This window comes from Danio aesculapii, chromosome 25, assembly GCF_903798145.1.
Source record: "Danio aesculapii chromosome 25, fDanAes4.1, whole genome shotgun sequence".
Taxonomy (NCBI): domain Eukaryota; kingdom Metazoa; phylum Chordata; class Actinopteri; order Cypriniformes; family Danionidae; genus Danio; species Danio aesculapii.
Genome location: NC_079459.1, coordinates 33,068,830 through 33,082,787, shown reverse-complemented (window position 1 = coordinate 33,082,787; position 13,958 = coordinate 33,068,830).

The following is a 13,958-nucleotide window of genomic DNA, read 5'->3' as shown; positions in this document are numbered from 1 at the left end:
GAGTCCTGCAAGATCGCTTTCTTTGCCATTCCAGATGACTTTAATAAGTGATTTGAGTCAGTGCAGAGATGTATGGATGCAGTCCTCCAAGCTCATGATGGAGTCAGACACAATATTCATTCTGTTTCCACTGCAGCATGACCACATATTCTATACTGGACATTATTTCTGTTCAGTGACAAGACTTTTGTCTAAGCAAAGTCAGACCTTACTGTCCTAATGAAATAATTAATAATCAAGGCCTGATCATGTTTTATTTTGGTAAAATAAGCGTAATCTACAGGCCTTTGCCTTTTCATATGAGCCACTTCTGTTACCAAATGATCAACTAAAACTTGGATAGGCGACAAGACTTTTGTCAGGTAGTGTACATACATCAATGGAAATGATAATTTATTCAGCTTTCAGATGATGTATAAATCTCAAATACACTTTAAAAATGACGCTTATTTGGTGCTAATAACTGTTATGTGTCGTGTTTGCTTTAGCCTGGACTTTTGTAAGATGTAAACACACTGGAGTCATTTTTGTTTTCTTTTGCAGTGTTTGTCCTGATTCGTCACATCGTTTTGGCTACAGCTGAGAGGCTGCTGGAGGTTTTTATTGCTCTGCAACTGATTACTGTTGACTTATCTTAGATTACAATTTTTAATCTGTCAAATTTGATTAAATATTTTATTAAAAATACATCACAGCTCTGTAGAACTGTAGTTTTTTCTTCTAGAACATTTACCCGTGTAAACCTGCATGCATCATATGAAAACTAATTTCTTTTGAGGAAATATTTTATTTTTTTGAAAAAACTTACTTAGTGTACCTTTAATGTGCAAGATCCTTTATTTATTTATTTATTTATTTTAAATAAAAAGTCCTTTTTATTAACTGAATATTTTGAGACTCATTTTTACTAACTCACATTCTTTACTTTAAACTTGTAATCTCCAACCACAACATTCAGGATTTGCCCCCGACCAAAGTACAATAAAAAAAATCATTATTTGGTTTTACTAAATTTTTTTTGAAGGTAAGTGGTTGCAATCAGTTTATATGGGCTGAATTTAATCAAACAAATTAAATTTAGCAATGTTCAGCTTAATTTATTTGTTTAAATTCAGCCCAAATAAATTGTTTGCAACCATTTAGCTTAAAAAAATAGTAAATCCAGTGAGTAGATTTTTCATTGCAGCTAATTTGTTGGTTATGCAGTAGTTCCTAATGCAAACATGAAGATCGTATGATAAATGTGGTCAAAGTAGATCTTTAGTAAAAAACTACAACATATTCTCATCATAACGTGTGATTTATGATCACTTCTTCCAGCCTCTTCTCTTCCTCCTCCTCTTGGTGACGTAAGCTCCCCTTGTTGTTCTTATTTTTCATCTTAAAATTAAATTTAGTAACTATGCTTGATATAAAACACTAACATTGACATAATTGTATCGCTTAAGTGCTTTTTAGTACATTTTTAGCCGTCAGTTTTGTAATGTCTCCAGTAGAGGGCGTCTGTTTCACATGTAATACAAATGTTAGAAGGGATACAACGGCTCGGGTAGTAAACGATACATTTTTCCTTTTATTTATTGAGTTACTAATTAAATGGTGGTTTATTAACGTCTACACCTACCCAAACCCAAAACTTACGCCTGACACAACTGTAAAAACGGTCATTAGTGTTGTGAAGCGTTACAAAAGATGTGCGCATGCGCAAAAAAAAATAATCTCTTTGGAACTTTACCACGTAAATATGTTCAGATTTGATTTTGCCATTTGCAGTTAGTGGCTCGATTTCACAAGAATCTCTTTTCTACGATATGCAGCTGTTTTTTTTTTTTTTGCTTTGTGAAATCGCTGCTGTGCCCTCCAGTCAACTCTGTTTGGAAACTGTACATTCAAAGCCACATGCAAATCAGTCTCTGCACTGCTGAAGACCAGATTCACTAAACCTCAGTCATTTGCGTCTGAATTTATCGCCCTTTGAGCAGTCATCCCTGTGCAGTTTCTTGAATAATGTTTAACTGAACCTGCTGCTTTCTGCAGTCGAGGCAATCCTGAGAAAGTGAGTGTTTGGTGGGCCATACTTGTGTCCTCTGATGTTAATTATAAACCAAAACCCAAGGTTCCGTAAGTCAAACACTTCACTGGTTTGTGTTCATGTACTGCAGTCACACAAGATACTTTTTAAATCTCTTTATTTTCAATGTTACACTGTAAAGAAAGCTCTTGTCAGATGTGGACAAACCCAATTGTTGACTTAAAAGGTGTAACATAATTTCAATTGGAAAAAACAAACAAACCCAACGTTGTGTTTGGTCATATAGCATCCTATATTTGGGTTAAAGTAGCCTAGCATTTTTTTTAGTGTAAAGTCTTTCTCCACCCACATGATAGCTCAGGTCCAAAATGAACAATTTTACCGTGACTGATCTTGTCACTTTCATGTCTCTTCTAGAATTGGATACAGCTCTCAATTAAGACTATTTTATTTTATGGAATAACATAGTAGTGCCCAAACTCTGTTCTGGAGGGCCGGTGTCCTGCATAGTTTAGCTCCACCTTCCTTCAAGACACCTGCCTGGAAGTTTCTGGTATACCAAAAAAGAGCTTAATAAGCTGGTTCAGGTGTGTTTAATTGGGGTTGGAACTAAAATATGAAGGACACCGGCCCTCCAGGACTGACTTTGGGCACCCCATAACAACTTTAGCGGAACATAAATGATTTGTAAAATAATGCTGTTTGGTGTTTGGCAGCCTCTGGTTCTCATCCTTTTTTTTTTTTTTTGGAAAAAGCTGAATATTTTTATTCTTCTGAAAGCTTCAATTCCAAATGTACACAGGACTTTGTATCTCTAACAATGCATGTAAACTACCTTGATGTCAAAACGACATCAAGTTGACGTCCAACATTGGTGTCAAAAACATGCCAAAAATCGATTGACTGTCCTGTCTATCAAATCAATTTTGGATATATTTTTAAATTGCCAGTGTTAGATGTCAATTTGATGTTGTTTTGACATCAAAATAGTCAAATTACATCTGTTTACATTTGCATTGTTGACATTTTTTTGACGCCGTTTTGACATCAACGTGCTTGCTTAAAAAATAATAAGATAAAAACTCCTCCATCAACTAAAAAAACTCCTCCATAAAAACTAAGATAAAAACTCCTCCATCTTGATTGTGGACTCATCATCAGGAAGAGCTTAGTATCCAGTGACATCCAAACCTGTCCAATGTTCCAGCCCGTTGCTCTTCTTTCACTGAGTTCTTTGAAGAAGCCTCTCCTTGATCATACAGGGTTACAGAACTGGACCAGATACATTCGCTTACACGTCTAAATAAAACTCGTATGATGGCGTACATATAAATGCAGAGGTGGTTGCGATTACAGCCAGGATTTATTTTTTAAACCCATTTTCTTTGCTTTGTCAGCACATGCATTAAGGATGGATTGTGAAATTGCTGATTATTGTTTTCTATTCAAATTTTTTTAGTGCATAAACATAGACCGCTGTACATTATTGTGAGCCCTATATAGATTCCTATACAATATAGGGTAGATGCCGAAGCATGCTAATAGGACTTTGAATTTGCCAGTAACCTGGATTAAGCACTTCCGGTCAACTGCCAATGCAAAAATCGACGCATTTAAGGTCTGTTTTCTTTAAAAATCAGCGATCTTCACTTGCTGAATGATATCTGACATAAAGTGGGTCTCAGATTGTACAAGAAGCACTGCATTCAATTACATTTCCCCCACCATGTCTTTATAATATGAGCATTTATTTTACCCCAGTATATTCAATGGAGCTTCTGCGCTAGCCTGCCGATTCTGACGGGCGCTTGCAAGTAAACAGCTATTTGTCCCGTTTTATGCTTGAACAACTAAATGAATGCCAAAGTTTATTCAACTGAATGTATTTTATTTACATTACAACATCGATGCTGTGAAAGGAACCGTATAAAATAGAAAAAACTCACAATAACAGGTCACCGGAAGTTTATCAGTATGGGAAAAACATTAGCTCGGCGTATACCCTATTGTGTTTAATGAGAATTTCTTTTTGTTTATTTTGCTAGCGCCCATTCTTAGTCTTAAGGTGAACAATTAATCTGTAATCAAAATCTAAACATTTGCTTCAGGAACGGCGGTCTTTCTCTGATGACGTCAGTTTGACGGCCTGGGTGAAACATATTTAGCCACGCCCTCCAACCAAAACCCCGCCCCTACTCAATATTTGATGAATGTTGGATACCAGAAACAATTGACATCCATAGTAGGAAAAACAAATACTATGGAAATATATTCTTGTGTGCTGAACTGAAGAAAGCAACAGGTGACAAATGAAGGGTGAGTATGACAGAATTTTCATATTTGGGTGAACTATCCCTTTAACTGCATTGTATGGCAGTAAATTGCGTGAACATGAAAATGTAGGTGTAGCAATTTTACGGCATATAATGGCATTTTATGTTATTATAATTATTATTATTATTTTAATTCAGTGCCTCCAGGCGTAACCCAGCATGTCAAACATTCTTTCATAGTGTAGAGTTGTAATTAAAGTTATTAAAAGTTATTATTGTCATTTAAAAAAAGCTACAGGGTGAAGCCCAATACATATTTAATGGCTGAATCGTTTTGTGTATGTTCCAGAAAGACTGCATTAAATGTGCATGTGTTCATCCTTCATATGCAGGCTCCGCCCCCTCCCGCTCTGCAGGTAGAGTTACGCGCGCGAATCACCTGTCACTCTCGCTCGAGCGCACCTGTTGCATCGCTCTAACCTTTTTGTCCTCATATACTACGTTGTATTTTTCTTTTTACGCTTTTCTTTGCATCAGCAAAATCCCCTTCTGCGTCCAAATCGCGTCGTGTTTGGAGCAAAGTTCACGCCTGTGAGGAAACAGATTGAAATGGAGTCTTGAAGAGGAGTTTACATCAGGAGTTTCTGGAAACGGGAGGAATTATCGCTGAAGTGAAAACAAGGGATCATAGATTGTTTCTGCTGAAGGGTAAGAGTTTCAATGTCAACTCAACGTTCCTAAGGAAAACTTAAAACTCCACGTATACCGGAGCACGCGCCCGTTATAAGGGTCGCGCGCTTGAGAAGCTCCGTGCCCGCTCTTATTTGCGTTTCTGTGCAAATATGTGAAAATGAGTGATTTTAAAGGTTTAAAGTGCACCCATGATGCTTTTGGTCATTTGAAATTTTCTTTAACAATAGCTTTTGGTAGTAGATATCGCTTTATTAATATATAAGGTCCATGTGTGTTTTATAAAAACATCTTTGAATACCTTATGTGAGACGTTTTTAATGATTTTAATCGCTATTAATTGAATAGTAAGCTGAATACCATCGCTGAATCTTTAGTTATGTGACAAAAACGATTATTTTACCAGCCAAAATATGCCTTTGTGAGTGACTGTTGACATTTCACTCCATGGAGCTACCACCATCAGTAATATATTGGAAAAATAAACATAGTTGTAAATAAACATTTATAACTGTTTGTATGTGTATAAACACTTTAAACATGTAAACATAGTTTAGATTGAAAAAAAAATAGTTTTAAAGTAGAATGTACTCGCTCTAACTCTCAATTGTTTCAACACAAATTTCTGTAAAATATGGACAAATTCAATCGGTGAATTAAAGTTGAAGTTAAAATTTGGTTAAAAAAATAACCCAGTGCTTGAGTTTGTAACCTATGTATTGTACTCAAAATCAACCCAGCATTTGTACAATGCAGAAATTAAAGATACACTTTAAATACTGGGCTGTTTTAGCCAGAAATTGATGATTTTGTTTACATAAGTCTACATGGAGCTACATATCAGTAATTTATTGGAGGACTAAACTGAACAAAAACATAGTTTAATGATTAAATAATAGTATTATTTAATAGAATGTTGTAGTACTCACTCTTGGTAAACTGAATTGATTCAACACCAATCTGGGAAAAACTGAGTCTGAAAAATTTGAGTTGGTTAAAAACGTGATTAAAAATATAACCCAGTGTTTATCTTTGTGTGTACTGTACCCAAATATGTGCTCAAACAACCCAGCATTTTTTTAAATTTAAGAATTAATGATACACTTTAAATACTGGGCTGTTTTAACCCAATTTGGATGACTTTGTTGACATTTCTGTAGCTTATATCACTGAAAAAACTATTCAGTGGATTTACTACATTTTTATAAGGCAAGTGGTGCAAACGATTTATATAGGCTGAATTTAAACAAACAAATGAAATTTAGTAGCTTCATTTGATTGTTTAAATTTAGCCTATATAGATTGTTTGCAACCACTATACCTTAAAAAAATTGAGCGTAATAAATCCAATGAACCATTATTTTCAGTGATGGAGCTACATATCAGTAATTTATTGGAACATTTTATTGAACATAAAGGTAGTTTATTGATTAAATAATGGTATTTTAAAAGCAGAATATTGTAGTTGCTCTGTACAAACGGAATTGTTTCAGCATAAATTTGGGTAAAATATTGACAAACATATTCAGTATGTTAAAGTTGGTATAAAATTTTAATTAAGAAAAATATGTCCCAGTGTTTATGTACGTATTGTACCCAAATAAATGCTCAAACAACCCAGCATTTATAGAATTGAAGAATTAATGATACACTTGAAATACTGGGTTGTTTCAGCCCAAATTTGGGTCAATTATGTATTTTTTGAATTACATTTTTAATCTGGCCTATATTTGAAAGTTTTGTCCATATTTTACTCCAAATTATTAACAAATATAATCCAAATATTGGGTTTATCAACAGCCCAGCATTTTTTTACAGTAGCAAATAATACTTGTAATATGCGCCTTGTTTTGCACACAAAACAAATGGGTCACGATGAAGTTTCTCATTAACTGTTTGTAACCTTTTGATTTAATTTGTCAGACTTTTAATATGTATGTTGTCAAGTTCCTCAGAACCAACTCAATCTACATCTGTTAAAATCGAGTACTACTAGATTTAATCTGTTAAAAATATGGATGTAATATAAATATTTCTCTGTAGAAAAAAACATTCTAGAAGATTGGTTTGCTTAATATTCAGGGGCAAAATTTACACAGCTCTGAACTCCAAACAATAGATGAATTAATAACACATTGGATTTATTGATATTATAACAAAACTTCTGTTCTTATTTGCTTCATTAAGGTTCAACGAACAAATATCAATCACTTAAAGTTTATTAGTTCAATTATGTTAAAAGTATGCCATCCAAATTGATGGAAGTTTTATATGCAATCTGAGTACATACATCCTATTAGTTAAGCTTAAATCTCTTGAGTGCAGTTTGACTGAATATTTTTTAACTGTTAATCAGATATACGTGTCGATCTTAAACTCTCTAAAGTTGTTATCTTATGTTAAGTAATATTCCTCTGGAAAACATTTGCCTATCAGGATCGGGCAGACGTGATCATATTTGCATACGACAGCAATGACAGCTTGACCTGAAAGAACGTGCTCGATCAATCAGATCCAAACTTTCACCTTTCCATTTGGCAAACATGCCACATAAACGTCCCTCTTGTTACCCCCCGATCACAATATGGCACAAACACACTTATCGTTCCCAGAAAAACCCCGTCATCATCATTACAGACGATGAATAAAAGCCTCAGATTATAAAGCCAATTCACCCCTGCAGGGCAAAGGTCCCGGAGACATTATCTCCATTTGCACATCTGTTTGAGCAGGTATTACATCATTTACCGAAGTCAATAAAGGTGAGCTTAATGGTCACGGCTGCTTGACGTTTTTGTTTATGGCTTTTAAAGCTAGCACAGATTCAGACTAGGATCTCTGTGGTTTTTGTTCAGGTTTGGGATCTGATTGGCTGTGCTGATTGATTGAGCTCTATTAGGGCTGGGCGATATGACATCTCATACAGTTGAAGCAGTGGTGTGGTCCTTGCTGTACGCACGTATACTCAGCATGCCTACTTTTTTCCACGAGCTGTTTGGGTATTTCGACTTCTGAAGATCATACTCTCGGTATACTCACTTGTTTTGGTGATTAGACTTCCCTAATTTTTGTGTATTGAGTATTTGAGTTTTTCGAAGATCACAACAAATCAGCTGAATGAAGTCTCGCTGAAACGTTCAAGTAAAATGACAAAACAGCATGGGCGTCAGTTAGCCCTCCTATATTTCCATTCAGCCCCCCTAACACCTTTGCGATTACCTGTACACTACTAAATGATCGCCTCAGTCCCCTTTAAATTTGATATAAAAACGGCGACAGAATCCCGCTCCTGAACTCGTTTTTTAGTTAGTCAGCAAACCACAGCTGTGCAGTGTGTATATATATATATATATATATATATATATATATATATATATATATATATATATATATATATCTCAAATGAATCAAATATACATTGACTTTCGTCGTTTCTTTGCCTACTTTTAAAATTTGGATTGGGTGGGTAATAGTACACCACCTATTTTTTTAGGACTACACCACTGAGTTGAAGTCAGAATTCTTCGCCCTCCTGTGAATTTTATTTTATTTTATTTTAAATATTTTTGAAATGATGTTTAACAGAGTGAGGATTTTTTTTCATAGTGTTTCCTCTAATATTTTTTCTTCTGGAGAAAGTCTCATTTGTTTTATTTCGCCTAGAATAAAAGCAGTTTTATTTTTTTTAAAACCACTTTAAGGGCAATATTATTAGCTTACTTAAGCTACATTTGTTTTCTATTGTCTACAGAACAAACCACTGTTTTACAACGACCTTCCTGATTACCATAACTTGCCTAATTAACCTAGTTAACCCTTGTGCACTGTTCAAATTGACTACCATTTTGTTATGTCTAGGCATGGGCCGGTATAAGATTGACGGTATGATAACCTTGGATATAAATATCACGGTATCACGATATTAAGATTACTGTTTAAAAATATGTTCTTTTTAAAAAACCAAACCCTTTTGCCCTTTCTACACAATATATTTTAATTTGGCAAACATTTAAAATAGTTTGAAGCGGTAAACATATCAGGGTAATTAATTCAAATGAATAATTGACTTCTGCTGTCTTTATTTGTTTCAAAAACACAGTTTAAAACGGCATCTTTGGAGATCTTTTCTGCTCGAGATACTGTCGTCCTAAAAAACTATATATATAAAAAAAAAGTAAATAAAAAAACCGTACTCATACCATAGGAACGGTATAGCAGAAAATTTTTTCCAAACTGCTGTATACCTTGAACACAGATATCGTCCCATGCCGAGTTATGTCATGTTTGGGATGGAAACATCCACTAAATTAAACTGCTGTAAAAATCATCAGATTTTTTTGCATAAATCTGTTAGTCAACCTTAGGACTAAATTGTTTAGAAAATTACAGGATTTTAAAGTCTTAATTGCCAGATTCACAAATGATGTCACGGATTTGGTGAAAAAAAACACTCAAAATGACGCATTTTCAATAGAAAAAGTAATTGCGGACTGGATATTTTTAACCTTTTATCACAGTCTTGGACATGTGAAATATCAGTAGCAACATTGGCTTTGATGCATTGTTAGATTTTCATTTTTTTCTCCCTAGTTTACTGTTGGTGGCTGTTTTTGCACCATTGGCTTCCATTATAATCACATTTGATGGTGCATAAATACAGTCTTTGTTTTTATTCACTCCATGTAGTTCTGAGATCTGAGATGCATATTTTTATTTTCTCAGACACATTAAGGTAAGCGCGTAAAGGTCACTCTCACACACTTTAATTTGCTGTTAAACTCCATAGAAAGTAAGTTTTTTATGCACAGGCCTATCTAAAGGGTTAATGGTGCCAACTGATGATCAACAGTAAAAATTACACATTTTAACTCTTACCAACAGGGAAAACCACCAACAATCAAAAATGTATGATTATATGCTATTATGGCTTTATAATAAAAAATGTGATTATAATGGAAGTCATGGAAAACAGCTACAACTGTGAATAAGGGAGAGAGAAAATAAATTAATCAAAAACAATGCATTAAAGCCTATGTTGTTTCACATGTCCTAGACTTTGATAAAAAGGCAAAAAAATCAGTCCACACTTACTTTTTATATTAAAAGTATGTCATTTTGTTTTTTTTTTACCAAATCAGTGACATCGTTTTTGAATTAAAGAGTCAAAATACTGTTATTTTCTAAGCAATTTTGTAGTTTTGACCAGGACTAAGGATTCATGAACAGATTCATGCAAAAAAAAGTGAAAAAAAAAATGTATCTGATGCATTTTTACGTTTTCATCGTAACAAAACAAAGGGGTAGTCAGTTTGCCCAGAATGTATCGCTGAGTGTTACATTTTTTCGAAGCATTTTCTCAAAATATGTGTCAAAATAATATTTGTCACCAAAAATCATTCCACTAGCTGAAACACAAAACATTTATGGCCAAATTAAGACTCAAAATGGATGAAAACATCCCCAACAGCACATAAGGTTAAGCCTTTAAATGTCACTCTAAGCTGAACACTAGTATCTTGAAAAATATCTTGTCAAATAAAATGTGCTGTCATCATGGCAAAGATAAAATAAATCAGTTATTAGAAATGAGTTATTAAAACTATTATGTTTAGAAATGTGGTGAAAATAAATCCTCTTTGGGAAAACAGTATTCAGGTGGGCTAATTATTCTGACTTCAACCATTTTTCATCATATTGCACAGCCTTAACCACTGCGGGTTAATCTGCTGATGCCTAAATATGAGCACAATGAACAATAGAGCAGCCGAAGTGAAGACACTCCCATCAGGGGATGATTGTTTTTGTTTCTGTCTCCTAAGTGAACGCCAATTAAATTACAGATCATGTTCCACGTCAAAAGACAACGCTGTTTCTGCGGGTTGTTGAATGTGGGTGGTTTGTTGTTGCTCATTTTCGTGGAAACCGAGGCGGTCATTAACATGTTTGATTTCTGACAATCGACTTGATGGGTAGCATATTTTAGTGACTGTCGAATTTGAGCACAAGTCAGAGTTATGATTTGCTTATTTTAGACGTGGAATTGGGAATGTAATGGCTTTGAACTGAATAAAGTCATCGAATTACTGGAATAACAGGAAGATGAGTTCACCTAAAACTAATAGTCATTATTTACTCTATTTCCACTTAAACCTGTTTGAGTTTGTTTCTTCTGTTGAACACGAAGGAGGTATACTGAAGAATGAAGAGTCATTGAATTACTAAAACTATATATATATGTTTGTTTCTATGGATGTCAATGAGTTTTTTCCCCAATTTTTCAGAATATCTTATTTTATGTTAAACATTTGTAAAAGTTTTTATTTTGAAGAATGCTGAAAACCTGTAACCATTGACCTCCATATTATGTTTTTCCTACTAAATCAATGGTTACAGGTTTTCAGATTTCTTTAAAATATCATTTTTTTTGTGTCTAACAAAACTCATTAGTTTGGAACCACTTGAGGATGAGGGAATTTTCATTTTTGGGTGAACTGTCCCTTTAATTCACATCTGAATGGCGCACAACCTGCTTGTCGAGTCTGATAGTACAATCCCAAATCAGAAAAAGTTAGGACAGTATGGAAAATGCAAAATATGAACAAAATATTTCATGTTTTGTCTGGTCAACTTCGTTTCATTTGTAAATATACATCATTTCCTGTCATTTAGACCTGCAACACATTCCAGAAAAAGTTGGGACAGGAGCAGTTTAGGGCTAGTAATCAGGTAAATTGGTTAAATTATGATGTGATTTTAAAGCTGGTGATGTCAACAAGTGATTGTTATTATGATTTGCATCCAAGCATCCAAGAAAGGTCTAATCCTTTAGGAGCAAAGATGGGCCGAGGATCACCAGTTTGCCAACAAATACATGAAAATTATTGAAATATTTAAAAACAATGTTCCTCAAAGACAGACAGGAAGACATTTGGATATTTCAGCTTTAACTGTGCATAACATCATTATAAGATTCAAGGAATCTGGAGGAATTTGTACAAGGGTGCAAGCCTAAGCTGAACAAATGTGATCTCTGATCCCTCAGGCGGCGCTGCATTAAGAATCCTCATTCATCTATAAGCGATATCACCACATGGGCTCAGGACTTCTTTGGCAAACTAATACATTGTTACATCAGGAAATGCCAGTGAAAACTGCATTCTACCAAAAGGAAGCCATATGTTAACAGTGTCCAGAAGCGTCTCTGGGCTTGGAGGCATATGGGATGGACCATCACACAGTGGAAACATGTACTGTGGTCAGATGATTCAGTATTTCATGTATTTTTGGGGAGATATGGACGTTGTGTGCTCCGGACCAAAGAGGAAAAGGATCATCCAGACTGTTACCAGCAACAAGTCCAACAAGACAATGCAAAACCCCATTCTGCAAAATCCTGGCTGCAAAGGAAGAGGATGCAGGTACTTGACTGGCCTGCCTGCAGTCCTGACCTGTCTCCAATAGAGCATGTGTAGCGCATTTTAAAACGCAAAATGCGACAACGAAGACCCCGTACTCTTGCCCACCTTAAGACTTGTTTGCAGGAAAAATGGGACAAAATAACATCTGAAACACTTCATCACTTGGTGTCTTCAGTCCCTAAACGTCTTTTAAGTGTTGTGAAAAGAAATGGCAACATTACAAAGTGGTAAATGCTTTACTGGTCCAACATTTTTTGAAATGTGTTACAAGAACCAAAATTGCAATACGTGTTTATTTAAAAACAAACAATAGAAATCCTGAGGAACACCTTTAATAATGTTTGTTGTATTGTCTACAGTGAAATACAAGTCAAAGTAAATTTAGAAATCACTTCTCTCTTTTTCTATTTGCGTTGTCCATACTGTCCCCAATTTTTCTGATTTGGGGTTGTAAACCTAATGCTGCTCTTGAAGAACACTGGATTAATATTTTGTGGAGAATGTGTGTTAGAGCCACAGATTCCTTCAGGATATAAACGCTGATGTTTGTTTATCATGCATGGAAACGTCACTGTGGTGGACAACCAGTCAACCATAACAAAACCCTCACAACACTCCCGAACACAGAGTCCTTCTGCTTTTGGGCACTAACATCTATTATTGTGTAAAATCAAAATTCTATTTTCTGTATCGTAAAAAAGTGCAAAATAATCCTGCATCTATCCCCTTTGGGATTCAACTATGAAGCATTGTTTAATGTAATGTGGTAATTGTTTTATTAAGACGCAAATTGTGAATTTACATACTGTAATAACTTGGGTTAAATGATGAAGCATTATTTGAGCATTATTAAAATGATTTGATTAGGATATTTATTGTTTTTTTTTTGTTTACAACGTGTTAAAATAGTTTTGATCGTAATTAATTGTGAGTTTGCCCACACTTAGCCAGTATAGCTCATTCTGATTCTGATATTTGAATGCATTCTGTCAAGTTAATGTAGTAATATCCTCAACACAGAACAATACTGGAGAAATGCAGATCAACAAACAAAAACTGTGCCCATTAAACAAAACAGGCTGGACAAACAGAGATAAAACCCAAATGAAAGGTGCAGTGGGTGGAAGCAGCAGTAAGGAGTGGTGGAGGTGTGTGTGATGCCGCTTTAAATAGAGACGATGTGAGAGGAAATTCTGGACCGGCCTCAAATGCCAGTCCATTCATCCGCTCAGGTGTGTCAAATACCACGAGATGTGAGTCAATGAGCGTGAAGTCCGTATAAAGCTGGTCTGAAGAGAGCAGCCGATTCAGTTCACCTCCAGAAAGCATGGGAAATGCTTTTGAAAAGGAGACGTAATAGTGTACGGTAGCAGTGTGTTGTGATATTTCTGTAGTCTTGTTTTGTGTCAGTATGTCAGTATTGTTAATGCAAAACAGTTTCATATAACACAGAAACCCTGTAGTAAAACTCACTATTGGATTGCTGAAATAAGCTGTGTACAGTAGTGTGAAAAAGTTTTTGCCCCTCACTTATTTTTCTTTGGG